The 14,724-nt window shown below is 38.5% G+C and overlaps 1 protein-coding gene across 7 annotated transcripts in view; it reads right to left on the reverse strand.

Moving 5' to 3' along the window:
* The window catches only part of ENOX1 (ecto-NOX disulfide-thiol exchanger 1), a 548,245-nt gene that overhangs the window by 411,319 nt on the left and 122,202 nt on the right, over positions 1-14,724 (reverse strand). For all 7 annotated transcript variants that reach the window (XM_027767432.1, XM_027767431.1, XM_027767428.1 and 4 more), the window contains exon 3: positions 5,949-6,037. The gene's annotated coding sequence lies outside the window, so the exon portion shown is untranslated. The remainder of the gene's footprint in view (positions 1-5,948; positions 6,038-14,724) is intronic.

Below are 14,724 nucleotides of genomic sequence, written 5' to 3' on the forward strand. Positions count from 1 at the left end.
GTATTTTTGAAGTAAAAGAAAGATAACAAAATTTCTAAAAGTAAAACAATTCCTAATCACCCCTTCCCCTAAAAACAAAACACTTTACTAGAACTATTGTGGTTTTAAACAACAGAAACTTAGTTAAAAGTGGCTGAAGAAAAAAAGAGTTTATTGGCATATTCAGATGAAAAGCCCGAGGGAGAATGGGTTCAGATGTGGGTAAGTGTAGGTGCTTAAATTATGAGAACTTTTCCCTGTCTCTTAATTCTGCTGCCTTCCGTGTTGGCTTCTTTCACATTATCTTTAACTGGACACAAGACTGCTACTAGAAGCTCTAGATTTATGTTGTATCATATAGCAACCTCGGTTTTAAGAAACAAAACAGAACTACTTCAATAGTTTGACAACCACCTTAGGACTGGGTCTTATTAACCTGCCTTGGTTCATAGGCTACCCCTGGGTCTGCAGGGGGAAGCAATGATGATCTGAATGGCTGCTTGGCCAGTCCTAGGGCCTTCTCCTGCAGTGACACTACTTGAATGCCATAAACTAAGAGGAGCTTTGCTTCCCAGAGGGAAACCTGAGGTGTTGCTATCAAAAAAAGGGATGTAAGCTGCCATCTAAGACCAAAAGATGTTGACTGTAACATGCCTAAACCGTTCCTCCCCTTACCTGCTTCCTCCTCTTTTCATGAGAAGTCTATTGAATCATTTAGATATTGCCTTATGCGAAAGAACTCCCCAAAGTCCCCTGAATTGAAATGGTTACTTTAAAGAACAAAATATTCTCCCTAGACGTTTGCCCTTCAGTGACCTTGACATAAACTGCTTCCTTCTGTTGCTGAAGTGACTAGACTTTTTGAATCTCTCTGTTTACATGTTTGTCGCAGTATAATAAATTCTCCAAAATGCATTTATTCTTGCCACCTGGGATGATCTTTGGCACCAAATAGTAAACATTTATGGAATTAGACTGTAGATGTTGATACAGTTCTTTCTCAGAGTGCACCAATCAGTCCACTGTAAAAACAGTTACGCTGAGTTTATTCTGAAATATCAATGAAACAATCCCCAGCAATGCTTCCATGTTTAATGTCCCTATATTATCAATGGAAAATTGAAAGTGTGGTAATTGAAACATGTTTTTTTCTTTCCTAATTACTAAGGCACAAACACAGACAGGAATAGCAAAGTATCAGCTTAGCTGCTAAGATACTTTAAAATAATTCACTAGGTTAAAATTGAAAAAAAATATTCACTAGTCTCTCTACTCAGCCCCAAACCTAGTAAAATAACTTTAATTCATCTCTAACTTCATTTATATTTTCAGTTTATCTTCTGTCTTTATAAAAATAAAAGTCTTGGGTTCCACAATGATCAAAGATACTTTGCGCAAAAATAGCCTATGGAACAGCAATGCATGACTTTTCAGATGATGTTATTTTTAACACTGCTGAAATTTATCATTACTTAAAATATGCTAACTGCATAAGTAGATTCTAGAAGATACTCCTCTGTATCTTGCAAATGAATATATATGCTCTAAGCCTAATGAACATGTATCTTCTCCTCAGACTCCAGTGAAAAAATATACCACAAAAAACCAGTTCCAACAAATGGGTTTCAAAATCATCCACTTCAAGTTGAACTCTCATGATTAAGAACTTAGCACTATACTGAAACACACATTCCAGCCCTACAGGGTCAAGAGAGATTAATACCAAAGTGCTAGGCACAGGGGAAGATAAACTAGTATCAACTGTGTGAGGCACAGTGCTGAGTGTCTTGCATGTAAGTGGAGCCCAACAGTACATAATTTTTCATGGAGTGCTTCTCAGCACCAAACTGGTCCCATGCTAGAGAGACAGTGGTAATACAGGACTTCCCGAGAGGTGGTACAAGTAGTCAGAGAATGATGTTTGCTGTTTTTTATGGGAATTTAAGGACATTTCAAGAAAAAGGGGACCTACACATCTTTCTCCTCTTGTACCTGACTGCAGGTACAAAACTTAGAATGTCTGTTTAAGACATGACTCTACTGCTCAGGGCCTTAGTCAATGCCCACAAAATCTTTGAGACAGTTGAGTTATTATCATCCTGGTTTGTACATGAGAAAACAGAGCCTCAGAGAGGCAAGTAAGTTTCTCACAATAATGTACTCCAAAAGTATAATTCTGCTCCTCCTTACAAAGACTCTAAGAGCTAGCAGGACACATGTACACAGGAAAAGAATTCTACTTTGCATTATCTTTTTTTTTTTTTAAAGACTCTTTCCATAGGGTGCATGTGCTCACCGGAGAGAAACAGAGAGAGGAAAAGTGAGAGATCAACCACCAGGAAGGATTGCCATGCCACAATCCCTTCTCCTCCATTCTCCTCCCAGGATTTTAGGCGCACACACACACACACACACACACACACACACACACACTCCTCATGTGATTTTCAAGCCGCTGGGTCCAGGGCCTGAACCACAGTTGGCCATGTGGGAATCCAGCTCCTTAACCATAATGCCACCTACTGACCCCTTTGTATTATTTTGATAAAGAGTTATTGCCTTGATCCAATGGCCCTTTAAATTTACACCAGTAATTTAAATCACCAATCTATATTATTATGGCAAGGGTTTCATATCACAAAATATGCCTTTTAATTAAGAGTTTAGATCATAAACAACCACATTTAGAACACTATTTAGCATATAAAATACTTGAGTAATTGTGAATTATTCAAATAACATTCATCAAATGCCCTAATAACCCAAGAGATGTTCTTAAGAAACTTCAGATAACTCCTAAAAAGATAAATAATGCTAAATTTAATTTTACTTGTTTTTTAAAAATAACATCAAGATTATAGATGATATCTTCTCAAGAAATGCTTTCTCAAATCCTCCAAGCATAACATACCTAACACAGAACATAGCTGACATTTTTCCATAGTGAGACTGCAAAATGAAGCAATTAAATCAAGTTTGGGGGATTATTTATCTTCTAAAAATTACATGGCATATTTCTGTATCAGGAAGCTACTGACCTTTTAAAGCTACAAAAAATTTTTATATACAGAAACCTTTTTTATCTTAAAATGTACATTACACTTAGTCAAGTTCAACAGTCATAGATTTCATAAGCTGCAAGAGGTTTAAGATTGCATTGATGACTGCATTTAGGATTGATAAGATGACTACAAAACAAAACAAAACAAAAAAGTTATTTTTTAATTACTGCCAGAGAGAGAGCATGAGTGTAAGCTGGAGAACTCCAGTGGGGTGTCATACTTCAATCTCTTTTCTTCCCATTTCTCTATCCCATCAAGATTTGGGGCATGTGTGCCCAGCATATTTCTCAAGTTGCTGGGGTCAACATTAATACAACTGTCAGTCATGTGGGATCCAGCTCCCTAAGCACAGGGCTTTATCACACTGTTTTGAAATTGGCCTCATTTGGTATATTAATGCCAATTTAAATTATACCCAATATCACAACGGCCCAAAATTGTTTGATCCTCCTGGCAAATTTTTACTGCCTCTCTTCTTCTCTAGCTACAACTAGCCAGGGCATATGAGGATAGGTCAACATGACTGCACATGGAGACTAATCCAGACAATTTTTTTAATATGCTATAGAATTCAGCAGGGGCGGGGGGAGGCATGGAGTGAATAAAGTACCTCCCAGGGAGGATGGCCATGCCACAATCCCTAATCCCTTCTCCTCCATTCTCCTCAGCCATAAATGCACATGTGCTCAGGATGTTTTTCAATCTGCTGGGTCCAAAACTTCAATCACATTCTGGCCATGTGGGATCCAGCCATCTTGACCACCATGCCACTTGATGGCCCCAGAAAAGATCATTTTGACTTAAGGAGTATACAGGAAGCTTAGTGTATTTAAATTCTCTTCATATACACTTTAACGTCCCCTTACTTGCTGCTTTGGTTTAGAAAAATTCTTGTTTTCACACAAAGTAATGACAAATGGTTGAAATGATGGATATGCTAATTACCTAGATCTGCTCATTACACATTGTAGTCTTATACTGGAAAATCACACTGTACCACATAAATATGTACAATTATTATACATCAATAAAATAAATGAACAATAATAATGAGGAAATACTTGTTTTTATAAGAAATAGGGTTTTGTTTTGTCTTTCTGCATTTTAATGTTCTTTCGGCCTGTCTCTATCTCTATCTGATGCTTTGAACCCTGAGTCATCTCTAACCTTTCTGGGAAAAAGCAAGGACCTTTAGCCCTGTCACTTTGAGAGATTTCTGATCTCTAATCAACAATCTTTCAGGGCTCCGACTTAGGAAAGCAAATGTTTAAAAAAATGCTGAAGTATTATTGACAGCATCAACCTCACTGTGGGAGCTGCATGAAAGGGCATGCCAGGGATGCTACATGCCAAGTGACTTCTGAAATTCCTTGAAGCTGCAGGAAAAGGCTCACCTCTGCCCTAGGAGGCAAACAACAATGTCCAATGTATTTATTGGCCTGGAGATTTGTACCTTAAAAATGCAGCCTTGGGACCAGCAGTTAGCGTAATGGCTATGTTGCTGAACTCCCATGTAGCCGACTGTGGTTCGAGTCCGGGATCTGGTGGCTTAAACTCATGCCGGGTGCATGCGCGTACATGCCCAAGATACCGAGAGGAGAATGAAGGAGAAGGGATTGTAGCATGGCCATCCCCCCGGGACAGGGGGGTGATTTCTCGCTTTCTATCTCTCTGTCTCTCTGGCAAGTACACGCGCCTTATAGCAAAAAAATAAAAAATGCAGCCTTTTACTGTATTTTCAGAACCCTCTCCTTTCCCCTTTCATTCTACATTTGATTCTCTCTCTTTTTCTTTTTCATATATACAGAATCTCAGGGTCACAAGAGACTTTGAAGGTTAAATAATTCAACTCTTGGGCTATACTTTCTCCCCCCTTTGTTTTTCTCTGCATCTTCATGCCCTAGGCATGCTTCCTCTCATCTCCATAACTGTTCTTCCCATTTACTCTGAACCTCCTGCTGCCTGTAAGGGTGGGTGCCAAGAGGGTAGACTCACATAGGGTAATGGCCATTCCTGGGTATAAACAGTAGAACTCAGATAAGCCTGATATAAAAGGTTTTTACCTGTTTCCTACCCTTTCATCTGTCATAATACATGAAGGTAAGAAGAGGTACTTGGTTAGCTGTTGAACTACTGAATGAACAACTTCTGGCTTACCCAAGTAAACAGTATATCTGAAGACTATCAACCTCCTGTAAAGTGGAAATATGTCCTTAGGAGAATTAAAGGAGAAGCTTCGTTGGTCACAGACACCTTATTGCAAATTCATTCACTATTACTCCCCCAACCCCCAATTTTTATAGTTATCCTAAGGAAAATAAATAGGAGTTCAAAATAATACTGAGAAGGAAAAGGTAATTTTGGAGCCTGGCATATTTCATAGAAGGCAACATGGGAATTGTGGAGCTGAGAAATCCCGAAACAAACTGGGAAACTTCAGACAGTCAGAGGCAGCCGACAGACACCACTGGCACCTCCAGACAGATGAGAGAGGGTACCAGGAGGTGGGAAAGAGACCCACAAATGAAAGAGAGTAGTCAACCTGATATGAATAGTAGGATTTGGCCTGGGATCACACAGCACTAACTAGAGCATCTAAGTGCTGAACAGAGGGAACTTGGATTAATTATTCTATTGGGTTGTCAGAAAAGTCATGATGCATTTGCACATAGAAAGACATAGAAATAATACATCATGACTTTTCTAATAACCTAATATAAAGAACCCATGACCAAAGTTAATAGTTAATGTAGGACCTCCACCACTCTACAACTATTTTAAGTTTCCAAAACAAAATAAACAAGAAGAAAAATGATATCCCATAAGACAGACGGGCTTGACACTTGGCTACCCTGATGATGAGGTCCAAAGAGAAAGTTCATAATTTAATGGTGCCAAAATACTCACCACTTCTGTAAAACGTCTCTTCTCCCTTTTTGATGTCATTTGTACAATTCAATTTAACTTTGGTTTCTGGTTTTACAAATGATTAGTCCCTGCAGATAATGACAAGAAGAAAGATTAAAGGAAGTGGAGGATAATGAACAAATGAAAAGCACAGAATAAATCAGGCACGCAATGCTGTTTACTTAAGGCAGATATATTGAACTATTGGTTTGTTGTTTCTTTTCTGTTCTAGGCTAGAATACAAAGAAAAACACAAAAGTTTATTTCCAAGTATATTATTGTTACTTGGAGAAAAATACAAATGATGAAATATGGATAATGAGACATTCTTTGTTACTTCTAAAGAAATATCCTACCTGGTGCCAGTCCAAGGCCTGGTGGTTAAGGGAGTTTTATTCCACATGGTCAATTGTGCAATTCAAGTTTAGGACCCAGTGGCTTGAAAGGCATGTCAAGTGTGTGTGCATACATGCCCAAATTCCCTAAAGGAGAGTGATATGGAGGAAAAGAGACTGCAGTGTGACCATGCCCCATTGAGGGGGTGTGCTCTCTCCATCTCTTTCTCTCTGTCTCTCTCTGAAACATACATGTGCCCTCTAGTAAATTAAAATATGAAAGAAACACACACACACACAGAGAGAGAGAGAGAGAGAGAGAGAGGGAGGGAGGGAGGGAGGGAGAGGGAGAGGGACCTAGAGAAAAAAAGAACAAGAGACAAAAATTCCCTAATCTTCTTTGGAGATCCCAAATAGATTTTTCATCCCTTCCTAAAGGTATATGAAATACAAAAGGCAGATGCACATGTGGATCTTGCTACACAATTAATTAAAAGGAACAACACAGTCAAAAATAGGAAGTAATATTACTCAACAACAGCCTGGGCTGCGACCCTATTTCTGCCTACATTTTTCTCAAAAGAAATTCTTTGCTGACCCTTAAGTAATTGTAAAAGATTTTAGAAAGAGTTATATCTTTATAGAGCTGTACAATTTACAAAGTAATTGAACATTTATTAGCTCTTTGGATTTTATACTTATTTTTACCTCTCTAGTTCCAAATGAGTAAATTGGAACCCAAAGGCCTTGTGTGGCCAATATGAAGATGCACAGCAACTAGTTACAAGGCCAGGAAACCAGGCCTTCTCACTGCCAGTGGTGTATGCTGTTTTATAGCAGCATTTGTCTTATTTTCAAAACGGAGATAACAAAAGCTTCCACAAGAAGTAAGACTGTTAAGACATTTTAAAAATACAAAGTAGCTTTACATATAACAAAATGAGATTTTGCATTCTTATTATGTCTTTTTTTTTTTAAGAGAGATTTTTGCTATAAGGAGCTTGTGCTCACTGGAGAGACAGAGAGAGACAGAGACAGAGAGAGAGAGAGAGAGAGTGAGAAATCATCAGGGGGATGGTCATGCCACAATCCCTTCTCCTCCAGTCTTCTCTCAGGATTTTGGGCACTGATGCACATGTGCCTGGCATGTTTTAAGGTCCGGTACTCGAATCACTGAGAACTACGTGTGAGTCTAGAGACATAACCATTATGCAATCTGCTGGTCCCTTACCAAGAGTTCAAATGTTAAATGATACCATCACATCTATAGCTATCCTGAGAGCATAAACAACAACAAAAATCTGAAATAAACTTGAAACCAATTAACCTTCCAAAGCTTTCATAAGTAAAAAGCAGCTATTGAGGAGATACATACATAGGAAAAGTGTTACTACTATAACATCACCTTACCTGTGTCCTAATTAGCATACCAAAAAGACAACTGCTGTCAGCAGTATATGTGTCCCCAACCATTTGAGTCCTCAACCCTTGCTTTCAGGCTTCTACTGAACTTTTCTAATTTCACAGTACTGTACAATACTTCTTGGTAGTAAGTAAAGTATTCTATGTAGACGTGTTGACTTCACTAATTAGTCTATAAATACTTGACTTTTACCCACTGCTCTGGTAAGATAATTGCTGAGGAAAGGCCAAAGCATTTATGGTCAATCAGATGAGGAGAAAAGGAATATGGTCTTTTAGCTAAGTAAAATGTAAAACATTATGTGGCAAGGCAGAAGCTATTAGCAGAATCGATATCTCTCCTAGTACCTTAATAAATCATTACATCAAAGCCCTGACACAGGATGCAGAAAACCTCAGTCTACCTACATGGAAGGTTCCAGGTTGAAAAATAAAATTTTGTTAAAATTACAAAGACCTAATCAGTGTACAAAAGAAATGACAAGCTACACGACTAGTTTCCAAATCCTGGATGTATTAAGAGTTTTGAATCATTAGCGAAGGAAGAAAAGCAGAAAGACAAAGAACTCTGCTACTCTCTGGGCCACACATGTATAATTTGCAACTGGTAAATATGTATGAGTCTGCTTCACTGTAGCTAGGGATGACATACTGCTTTCTAGAGATAGCAAGGAGCAGAGAAATCAAAGCAGAGGAAGCTTCAGCAGTTATAACCTACCTCCTCCACACAGAACCGTTCTCAATCTCCCCAGATTTCTCCTTACTTAAAATACTCTCCTTTGGGGATGGTTTATTAAAATGAAAAGTACTTTGATGCCAATGGACGTTCAACATATAGCAAAAAGCATCCCATGGTGAGCTTTAACGGTAACATGGGTGTAAATAATAGTATATTTTTCCTAAATTCTTAACTGTTTCTATTCTCTTTGATGCTTCCAGGAAAATATGCAAGTAAGTTCTTAAATGTTACCAGGTATACTTGTCCAGTTTTTATAAGTATAGAGCTAAGTATCTCTCTTTTCTAAAATGTAGCAAAAAACAAAAGAGAAAAGAAATATTTTGCAGAGATTATATCGGATAACACTAGGCTTTCCATTAAGGACATTGTATATCCATCCATAAGAAAAGACATCAAATATAGGCACTATTTTGACACTCCTATAATTTTTTCCTTTAATATTTAATTAAATGTTTTTCCTTACAAGTTCGAATTACTTTGCGATGGTTTGTGAAAACCTCACAGCAAGTTATAGCTGAAAACTAAGAGGTCACATCAGGAAATCTGTTTAGAAAGATTGTATTTGGCAATTCAGTAACAAAAGAAAGTAAAGCTCTCCAACATCATGAAATACTCACTCACGATAGATGGATTCTTTCTTTCATTCAACAAACATTTATCATCTGCTTAAATATTAAGCTCAGACCTGATGATAGATAACTATATCAAAGAAAGTTCCCAGATGGGTCTATCCTCAAAGAGATTGACCATAATACTAAGTGAGTATATTAGCACAGAATACTTAAAAAGCTAAATAACATTAGAAAATTTACATTATAATACAAAATAAAAATCAACGGTCATAGCACAACATACAATTGTGTACCAAAGAAGGGATGTAGTAAGATTTAAAGAGGAAATCTCTACTGGCAGAAGTTATCAGGCAAAAGACTAGGTGAAAGGGAGCTATTAGGTCATCGGAAAAGTAAGGACGCATTTTTGCGTAGAAAACACAGAAAAATACTTCTTGACTTTTTCAACAACTGAACAGATAGGATTTGAATAGATGAAAAAGAAAAGGACTAATATTCCAATCAGTGGAAAAGGCTTAGGTGAGCAGGTGAAATTACATAGTGCAATGTGAAGTCAGGGAGAGTTCGCACTAAGGATCAGCAGTAGGTCAGGGTAGGACAGTTCCATCGCAACAACCAAGGACAGCGGCTGGATGCACTTTTACTTAAGGTGGGAGAAAAACAAAAAGTCAGGAGAATGCCCATATCATCTCCAAGTCCAGGAGCACTTGGGGAGTTGAAGCAGCAAAGGAAAGATATCCTCTATAGGATAAGCAAGTTTCACTTACGGCCAGGAGATGGTAAAGGTGGGTGATTCCACAGAGAAGACTGAGGCTATCAAAAAGACAGTTTATTATAGATAATGGGTTTCAGAAGACCCAGCAGCAAGCTACAACGGCAGGAAAGGGGCACTGGGAGCATACTTCTTGTCACATAAACTCCCTGACAGGAACAGGAATGAGTGCATGAGGGAGGAGGACCTCTTGTCTCAGAGGAGCAAGGATGGCAGAGATGAGAAGCAAGATGGCTTTGACTAATCATCAGCTACTGAATGGAATCTTATGTCATGCTGGTGCAAGAGCCTCACTCAGTGCCAGAAACAGCATTCCATTCTCACCTCTCCCATCACTGGAATGGGTAATATTCTAGGATGTTTTTTAGTCAAATCTGCCAGGAGGTGAACTGAAACAGAAGATTCATATTGTGGCTGGAAATAAAAGAAAAACTATAGTGTTGGGGAAACTGAGATATAAAGAGATGTGTTGGTTAGGAAATCACAGCTCACAAGGACCATACTGCTCACTAGAAATGATATTCTTCCATATCCACACTATCTTCTGCCTTATAACATTTAACCAAAGGTGGGCTAAGGGAAATTACAAGCAGAGCTCGAGGAGCCCCATTCATGAGAGCCACACAAAAAGCCAATGCTACTTGGAAGGCTACCTCTATTGCCTTTTGAGTGCTGGGAAGCCAATAAAGTGCTGAGTTGTCAAATCATCCACTGATTTGGTATCTCTGGGGATAACAGGAAGTGTCTTTGCTAGACAACTGGCTTCTAGTTGCCAGCTGCCCTTTTTACTCCCCAGAAAGCACCTTCCTGACCATGTCAGTTTTTATCAGAAAGGCCATGGGCTATCCTGTTGATGATGGAGCCTGATTGCTTGGAAGAACTTTACAGTCTCCACTATGAACTGTTCCTCTGGGTGTCCTTGTTCAAGCAGCAGTTAATTCAAAAACAATTAACTGGTTGCTTACTTGAGGCATAGAAGGTTGGATGGGCTATCAGACTGGACTAAGAGCCCAGAACAACACTCGGAAGGAACTAGAATGTTTTCAGGCTGGGTCCGGGCTTGTGTTAGCATCAGGGAAAGCCCAGCATTTCAAAGCTTCATCACAGTGAATTGTCACTATTTGCCTTCATGGCTGTGGCAGGTTTTTATTTATTTATGTTTACCTTTGACAATGAGACACTTCTACCTTTCAACACTAAATAGACTGCATAATTCATTCTTTTTCTTTTTCTCCCACTTTTATAGTTGAAGGGCAAAATGGATCATTATAGGGAATTATAGATGGGAAATCAATAAAAAATACTGTGATTGGAGAGAAGTAGACTGTTGGAAGAAAGCTATTGGATTTGTTTTCTTAAAGAGGCAAACTTTTTACTGGCTGGCCAATATAGTCTTTGGGATTGAGAAACCTTTCTGATAAACAAGTATTTCTTTTCTGACACTTGATCTACTTCTATCCTCTTCCACATATTGTCTCCTTAAAAAGAATAAAGCAACATGAGAAAACTACTTTTCTCAGCTTCCCAATCTTGTCCCCTTTCTTTGCAAACCATTTGGCTTCCATAATGAAAAGAGTAATACAAACGGGGTAAAAATATGTTAGTAGAGGCTTTCTCAGTTCATTCATTCAGCCAAATCTAGCAAATTCACACAGCTGGCCTGTTGGCAAGGCTCAGTAGAATTCAGCTGGGCCTGTACAGGAAGCAGGGAACAGCACTTAGAATAAGACACTCCCAATGGCCTGTTGAGTCCTTCAACGTGAAGGGCACAAGTCACACATGCACTCTTTTTTAGTGTTTTTTTTTTTTTTATTTTACTTTTCCTCATTTTCAGTACTAAGTTCTCTTATTTAATTAGAACTGGTTCTGTCCTTTGACTCTCTATTACCTGCACTAGAATCTAAAATTCTCTGTACAACTTGATTTTTGCATAATATGGAAGACACTATGGGAGTCACGGGGACTGAAAACAGTCTGCAGACCCCAAGCCCCAAACCGTAGATTTAGCTCTCACTGTCTCTTAGGCAGTTTAGTCAGCTCCTTAAATATGTTTCTTCTATAACTATTGAGCTATAAATAAAGCATACCAAATTATAACTATCTGAAACTGTGAACGAGAGAGCAAGGATCATAATGGCAGAGAGTATGTGGGATTTTTTCCCCCTTCAAATCAGTTGACAAAGGTTATATAGCAGAAAAGAAACAACACACAGAACAATGGTAGGAGTGAGATCATGGAGGAGGTTAGCAAAATGTACAGTATTTTTAACAAAAAAAAAAATTTCTAAGAAAAATCACAATGTGCTACATGCATAGACTATGAGAAAAATATCCACTTTTCAGGTTAAATAACTTTTTAAAAATATTAAAACAATATTTTTTAGTAAAGTGCTTTAAATATGTTCTAAGTAGTTCTTCTTTTAAAATAATTTATGACTAAACTAAAGATCTCAACTAGTTCAAAAGACAAAGCAATGGGACCAACAGTTGTTGTAATGGCTGTCACTGGACTCCCATGTAGTAGACCACTGTTTGAGTCCTGGACCCAGTGATTTAAACTCAAGCTGGGCGCTGTGTGCATGCATGCCCAAGATCCTGAGAGGAGAATGGAGGAGAAGGGATTGCGGCGTGGCCATCCTCCCTGGGGGGTGATTTCTCACTTTTGTCTCTCTGTCTGTCTCTGTCTTTCTGGCGAGCGCACGCGCCCTATAGCAAATACCTCTCCAAAAAAGGCAAAGAGACAAAGCAAGATTTATCAGCCTTTCTTCCACATAGTCCTACTTTCTAGATATAGTCACCACAACCAGATTTATGTATAGCCCATGCATATAAAAGCATTTATATCTGCATATGTACACACGCGTATATTTGAATATTCCTGCAGCATATTGATGGCATAGTTTTTGGGTTTTTTTTTCTTTTTTTTAGTATAGGATACTTGAGCACTCGCTGAAGAAAGATGGGAAAAGAGAGAGAGAGAGAAAGTGAGAAATCACCTTATGAAAGGAATGGCCATGACATAATCCTTTCTCTTCCATGCTCCTCTCAGGATTTTGGGCATGCATGCACATGTGCCTGGCATGACTTTCAAGTTTCTAGATTCAGGACTCAATCGTGCAGTCAGCCATGTGGGATCCAGCTACCTTCACGTCTGCCCTACCTACTGGCCTAGCTTGTTCTTTATAGTGGCTACATTGTGTCCTACTGAACATATATAGTGTAATATCTATATTCCCATTTATGTAATTTTAGTTTACTTCCAACTTTTAACTAGTACAAAAATATATAGTATAGCTGGATAACTTGTAGAAATACAAATAAAACTGCTTTAAAAAAAATCTGTCTCCAATGTACTCTCCTTCCGATAATGTGTCAACCTCTCACTATCACTGGATAGTACAACAGTTCATATTGTTTTTAAGTGATTATTGAAAAATATTACCATATATAATTTTTTCCACAATCAGTAGAAACATGGCTATGTTTGTCAAGCATTGCATTATTCTTTGAACTGTCCGTTAGGTTTGATTTGGGAGCAGTGACGAAGTCACAGTGGCAGAGATGAAAATACCAGAGTCAGGCTTTAGGGTTTAATAAAACCAGCATAACTTATTCTGTGCTCTCTGGTGAGGTCCCAGGCAGAGGGAGTCATGCCCAGAGTGGGTACTGCTTGTTCTTAAAGGGCTGTTGTCCAATAGGTGCTCGCCATGGGTCCTCATCTGGCCAATTAAGTTCACTGTTTCTGTTCAACTTTGGCGGGTGTGCCAAATGCCAAAGGGCTGGAAAGTCTGTTGGTGATGGTGGGCCAGATGTGGAAAACAGGAAAGTTCTTGCCTGTGGGAATGTTTCCATCATGTTTCTTTTCCCTTCCCCCGACCTTACACTGTCCATTCGTATTTATTGCTTATTTTCTTTTATTGAGTTGTTCCTTTTAATTTATTCATACATATAAGCCCCTTGTTTAACAAGGAAATCAGTCTATCACCTGTTATATGTATTGCAAATACTTGCCCTAGTTTTTCATTTGCCTATTGACTTTAATTTTGTTTAGGGATGGGGGGCAATCTTCAAGAAAAAAAGACATTTTAAATTAATACATCAGTAACTGCAAAACATAAGTTGCATGGTACCAACCATGATGTGTTCTGTTTGGGTGTTATGTTTATATTAGGTAACAAGGTCACCAGGACTAGTGAACCCCCCTCAAGTTCTGCATAGTCACAGATACCCTCTATATAGTATGCCCTCCAATCTGGCATCCTCTGTCTTATTCTTGGTTGGGATCTCAACCCAAAAGTATTGGTCCTTATATCTAGAAGCCACTCAAAAGGCAGTAAACAAAAAATTCTTTACTCTTTTATTTGTTCCCCTGCTTTTCTACCAACAGTTCTGAGAGGAGTAGGAGAGCAAAGTGTATAACCATAAGACAGCTCTATAGAATTATTACTTTAATGATAAAAAACTTAGCAAATTTCTAGGATTCCTTTTGTACTTCAGGAATTACACCAGATCTTACATTTTAGGGTTTTGCATTCTACTCATTAGTTTTTTTTTTTTTTAATTTTTATTTTTAGAGAGATTTTTGCTATAGGGCTCATGAGCGGACCAGAGAGACGCATTCTACCCATTAGTTTTTTTTTTTTAATTTTTATTTTGAGAGAGATTTTTGCTATAGGGCTCATGAGCGAACCAGAGAGACAGAGAGACATGGAGAGGGAGAAAATGAGAAATAATCCTTGGGGGGATGGCCATACATTCTCCTCTGGACCAGAGAGACAGAGAGACATGGAGAGAGAGAAAATGAGAAATCATCCTTGGGGGGATGGCCATACATTCTCCTCTCAGGATTTTGGGTATGCAAGTACACACACATGGCATGAGTTTCAAGTGGCTGGGTCTGGGACTCGAACCATGGTTGGCCATGGGAGAATCTAGC

This window comes from Tupaia chinensis, unplaced genomic scaffold (genome assembly GCF_000334495.1).
Source record: "Tupaia chinensis unplaced genomic scaffold, TupChi_1.0 Scaffold144262_1, whole genome shotgun sequence".
Lineage (NCBI taxonomy): Eukaryota > Metazoa > Chordata > Mammalia > Scandentia > Tupaiidae > Tupaia > Tupaia belangeri.